The sequence below is a fragment of the Loxodonta africana genome, chromosome 16 (genome assembly GCF_030014295.1).
Source record: "Loxodonta africana isolate mLoxAfr1 chromosome 16, mLoxAfr1.hap2, whole genome shotgun sequence".
Lineage (NCBI taxonomy): Eukaryota > Metazoa > Chordata > Mammalia > Proboscidea > Elephantidae > Loxodonta > Loxodonta africana.
Genome location: NC_087357.1, coordinates 21,091,698 through 21,097,697, shown reverse-complemented (window position 1 = coordinate 21,097,697; position 6,000 = coordinate 21,091,698).

Here is a 6,000-nt window from a genome sequence, read left to right as displayed (position 1 = left end):
TTTCCCTAATCACTAATGATTTTGAGAGCATTTTTTCATGTGCTTCCTTGCTATCTGTATATCTTCTTTAGCGAATAGTATGTTCATATCTCTGGCCCATTTCTTAAATTGGGCTTTTTACTTTCTTATTTTTGAGTTTTGAGTGTTCTTTATTCTGAATAACTCATTGCCTTCGAGTCAGTTTCGACTTATAGCAACCTTATAGGAGAGAGTAGAACTGCCACGTTGTGTTACCAAGGCTGTAAATCTTTATGGAAGCCGACCTCTACACCATTCTCCCATGGAGCAGCTAGTGGTTTTGAACCATGGAACCTTTAGTTAGCAGCTGAGTGCTTAACCACTGTGCAACCACGGCTCTATTTTATTCTGGATAAACCTGAAAACCAAACCCATTGCTGTCAAGTTGATTCCAACTCATAGCGACCCTATAGCACAGAGTAGAACTGTCCTGTCTTAGTTATCTCATGCTCCTATAATAGAAATACCACAAAGTGGATGTTTTTAACAAACAGAAATTTACTCTCTCACAATCTAGGAGGCTAGAAGTCCAAATTCAGAGTGCCAGCTCCAGGGGAAGACTTTCTCTCTCTGTCAGCTCTGAGGAAAGGTCCTTGTCATCAATCTTCCCCTGGTCTAGAAGTTTGTCAGTGCAGGGACCTGAGGTTCAAAGGACACACTCTGCTCCTAGCTCTTCTTTCTTGGTAGTAGGAGGTTCCTCTCCTCTCTGTTTGATTCCCTCTTTTATATTTCAAAAGAGATCGACTCAAAATACAACCCAATCCTGTAGACTCCGTCCTGCCTCATTAACATAACTGTCTCTAATCTTGCCTCATTAGCATCATCCGTCACGGTCAGTTGCTGTGGAGTCGATTCCAAGTCATAGATGGGGTTATGATTTCCATCACATAGGATAATCACATCATATCACAAAATGGTGGACAACCACTCTATACTGGGAATTATGGCCCATCCAACTTAATACATGTACATAATATGCCCCCTAGGGTTTCCAAGGCTATAATCTTTACAGAAGCATATTGCCACAGCTTTCTCCCACAGGGTGACTGGTGAGTTCGAACTGCCAACCTTTCAGGGAGCAGCTGACTGCTTAACCACTGCACCACCAGGGCTCCTTATTCTAGTTACAAGTCCTTTTTAGATATATGATTGGCAATATTTATTTCCCGGTATATGGTTTGTCTTTTCGTTCTCTTAACAATGTGTTTTGAAGATGAGCATTTTTAAATTTTTGATGAAGTCCAGTTTATCAAGTTGTTCTTTTACAGATTGTGCTTTTGTTGTTGTATCCATCTTTACCTAACTCAAGGTCACTGATTTTTCTTTTAGAAATTTTATAGTCTTAGGTTTTACTAGGCCTATGGTCCATTTTTGGAGCCCTGATGGCATAGTGGTTGAGAGTTCAGCTGATAACCAAAAGGTCGGCAGTTCGAACCCACCAGCCACTCTGTGGAAACCTTATGGAGCAGTTCTACTCTGTCCTATAGAGTCACTATGAGTCAGAATTGACTCGATGGCAGTGGGTTTGGGTTTTATGGTCCATTTCGAGTTAATTTTTGTATATAGTGTGAGGGGTGGATCCAAGTTCTTTTTTTTTTTTCCATATGAATATCGAATTGTCCAAGCACCACTTGTGGAACTGGATCTTCTTTCTCCATTGCATTGCCTTTGCTCCTTTGTCAAAAAGCTGTTGCCCATATATGCATGGATTTATTTACAGACTCTAATTGTTCCAAGGAAACCCTGGTGGCGTAGTGGTTAAGTGCTATGGCTGATAACCAAAGGGTTGGCAGTTTGAATCCGCCAGGCGCTCCTTGGAAACCCTATGGGGCAGTTCTACTCTGTCCTATAGCTGTGAGTCGGAATCGACTCGACTGTACTGGGTTTGGTTTGGTTTTTATTTGTTCTATTGATCTGTTTATTTTTATGTCAATATTTTGTTGTTTTGATTCCTACAGCTTTATAATAACTCTTAAATCAGATTCTACTGGCCCTTCAAATTTGTTCTTTTCTTAAAGAGTTGTTTTGGCTATTCTAGGCACTTTCCATTTTCATATGAGTTTTAGAATTAGCCTATTTCTTAAAAAAAAAAAAAAAAAAAAGGCTTCTGAGGTTTTGATTGAAATTTTAGGATTGTATGGATCTATAGATGAATTTGGAAGAATTACCATTTTAACAGTATTGAGTCTTCCAATCCATGAACAAGGTATATCTCTCCATTTATTTAGCCTAAAACCTAAATAATTAATTTCTCTCATTTTGTAATTTTTAGTGCACATGTCCTTCATATCTTTTGTTGGATTTACCCCCAAGTATTTCATAATTTTGATGCTACTGTAGATGGTATTGTTTTGAAATTTTTCTTTCTGGTTGTTTGTTGCTAGTATATAAAAATACAATTGAGTATTGTATATTGGTCATGCCTCCTGCAACATTCCTAAATTTATGCCCTGGTGGCACAGTGGTTAAGTGCTGGGCTGCTAACCAAAAGGTCAGCAGTTTGAACCCACTAGCAGCTCCATAGGAGAAAGATGTGGCAATCTGCTTCCATAAAGATTTACAGCCTTGGAAACCCTATGGGGCAGTTCTTTTCTGTCCTACAGGGTCACTATGAGTCAGAATTGACTTGATGGCAATGATAACAGGTAGAAGCTGTTTTGTAGTTCCTTTGGATTTTCTACATAGGTGATCATGCCATCTGTGAATAAAGACTGTTATACTTCTTTTTTTCTAATTTAGACTTACCATGGATTGAATTATGTTCCCCCAAAATATGTGTTGTAAATCTTAAACTGTATGCTTGTGGTTATATGCATTTGAGAATGAGTTGCCTTTGTTATGTTAAAAAGGCAAGATTAATGTAGGGTGTATCTTGAGTCAATCTCTTTTGAGATATAAAAGAGGTTAAACAAGTCAGCAGAGCAGAGATGGGGGAAGAGAGATGCCGGACACACAGAGGTCTCCAAGGAACCAGGAAGCAGAAACTGAAGAGACAAGGACCTTCTTCCAGAACTGACAAAAAGAGAAAAACTTTTCTTAGAGCCAGGACTCTGAATTCAGACTCCTAGCTTCCTAAACTGTGAGAAAATGCATTTCTGTTGGTTAAATTCATCCTCTTGTAGTCTTTCTGTTATAGCAGTACCAGATAAATAAAACAGGGACTCTTTTTATTTCTTTTTCTTGCCTGATTACACTGGCTGGAACCTTCGGTACATTGTTAAAGAGAAGAGGTGAGAACAGACATTTCTGTCTTGTTCCTGATCTTGGGGGAAAGCAATCAATCTCTCATTAAGTAAGGAGTTAGCTATAGGCTTTTCACAGATGTTCTTTATCAGGGTGAGGAAGTTGCTTTCTATTCCTAGTTTGCTGAGAGTTTTTATCAGGAAAAGTAATGCTATAGAATGAGTTGGCAAGTATTCCCTTCTTTTCAATTTCTTTTGTGTACAATTGGTATTATTTTGTCCTTAAATGCTTCGTAGAACTTAACAGTGAAGCCACCTGGGCCTGAAGTTTTCTTGTGTGAAGATTTTTAACTACAATTTCTATTTCTCTAATAGATAGAAGGCTATTCAGGCTCTGTCTTCTTTGTTAGCTTCTGTGTTAGTTTGTGTCTTTCAAGGAATTTTTCCATTTCATCTAAGTTGTCAAATTTATCGTAATAAAGTTGCTCATAATATTTCTCACTTTTTTAAATTGTGCTTCAGGTGAAACATTACAGAGCAAATTAGTTTCTCTTTCAATAATTTATACACAAATTGTTTTGTGATGTTGGCTGCTATCCCCACAATGTGTCCACATTCTCCCCTTCCACACTCCAATTCTCCATTTCCATTCATCCATTTTTCCTGTCCCTTCCTCCTGTCTCGTCATTGCTTTTGAGCAGGTGTTGCCCTTTTAGTCTCGTATACATGACTGAATATTCCTCACATATTTTTTTATGTTATTGTTTGTTTTATAGACTTGTCTAATCTTTGGCTGAAAAGTGAATTTCAGTTCTGAGTTAATAGGTTTAATAGAGTGTCCGGGGGCCGTAGTCTTGGGGTTTTTTCTAGTCTCTGTCAGACCAGTCTTTTTTTTTTTTTTACTGTGAATTTGAATTTTGTTCTACATTTTTCTCCCACTCTGTCTGGCACTCTTTGTTGTGATCCCTGTCAGAGCAGTTGGTGGTGGTAGCCAGGCACCATCTAGTTCTTCTGGGCTCAGGCTGGTAGAAGCTCTGGTACTTATAATCCATTAGTCCTTTGGACTAACATTTCCCTTGCATCTTTGATTTTCTTCATTCTCCTTTCCTCTGGATGGGATGGGACCAGTAGATGTATCTTAGATGGCCACTCACAAGCTTTTAAGACCCCAGACACTACTCACCAAAGTTGGATGTAGAACATATTCTTTATGAACTTTGTTATGCCAATTGACTTAGATGACCCACAGGACCATGGTCCCCAGTCCACCATCCCAGTAACTCAGTCCCTCATGGTGTTTGTATGTGTTTGTGAAACGTCTATGACTGCCTTGGTCAAGTTGTGCTGACCTCCTCTATACTGTACACTGTCTTTCCCTTCATGAAAGTTAACACTTATCTGCTATCTAGTTAATGATTTCCCCTCCTCATAACCATCAAAGATTGTTTCTATGTGTAAACCTTTTCTTGAATTTTTATAATAGTGGTCTCATACAATATTTGTCCTTTTGTTATTGACTTACTTCACTCAGCATAATGCCCACCAGATTCATCCATGTTGTGAGATATTTCACAGATTCATCATTGTTCTTTATCGTAGCATAGCATTCCATTGTGTGTACGTACCGTAATTTGTTCATTCATCTGTTGATGGGCACTTAGGTTGTTTCCATCTTTTGCTATTGTAAATAATGCTGCAATGAACATGGGTGCGTACATGTCTATTCATGTGACGGTTCTTATTTGTCTAGGATATATTCCTAGGAGTCGGATTGCTAGATAGTATGGTATTTCTATTTCTAGCTTTTTAAGGAGGCACCATATTGTTTTCCATAGTGGTTGTACCATTTTACATTCCACCAGCAGTGCATAAGAGTTCCAATCTCCCTGCAACCTCTCCAACACCTCTCATTTTCTTCTTTTTTGATTAGTGCCATTAATGTCGGGGTGAGATGGTATCTCAATGTAGTTTTGATTTGCATTTCTCTAATGGCTAATTGGTAACCCTGGTGGCGTAGTGGTTAAGTGCTACTGCTGCTAACCGAAAGGTCAGGAGTTCGAATCCACCAGCCGCTCCTTAGAAACTCTACCGGGCAGTTCTACTCTGTCCTATAGGGTCGCTATGACTCGGAATCGACTCGACGGTAGTGGGTTTGGTTTTGGTAATGGCTAATTGGAGCCCTGGTGGTGCCAGTGGTTAAGCGTTCGACTGCTGTCCAAAAGGTTGGCAGTTCAAATCTACCAGCCGCTCCTCGGAAACCCTATGGGGCAGTTCTACTCTGACCTAGAGGGTCGCTATGAGTTGGAATCAACTCAACGGCTACAGTTTGGTTTTTGGTTTTCATTAATGGCTAATGATTGTGAGCATTTCCTCACGTGTCTGTTAGCCATCTGAATGTCTTCTCTGGTGAAGCGTCTGTTCATATCCTTTGCCCATTTTTTAATTTGATTATTTGTCTTTTTGTTGTTGAGGTGTTATAGTATCTTGTAGATTTTAGAGATTACACCCTGGTTGGATATGTTGTAGCCAAAAATTTTTTCCCAGTCCGTAGGTTTTCCTCTTGATCTTTTGGTGAAGTCTTTTGATGAGCATTGTGTGTTTAATTTTTAGGAGCTCCCAGTCATCTAGTTTATCTTCTGGTGCTTGTGCATTGTTAGTTATGGTTTGTATCCTATTTACGCCCTATATTAGGGCCCCAACATTACTCCCGTTTTTTCTTCCATGATCTTTATAGTTCGGTCTTTGATTCATTTTGAATTAGTTTTTGGGTATGGTGTGAGGTATGGGTCCTGTTTCATTT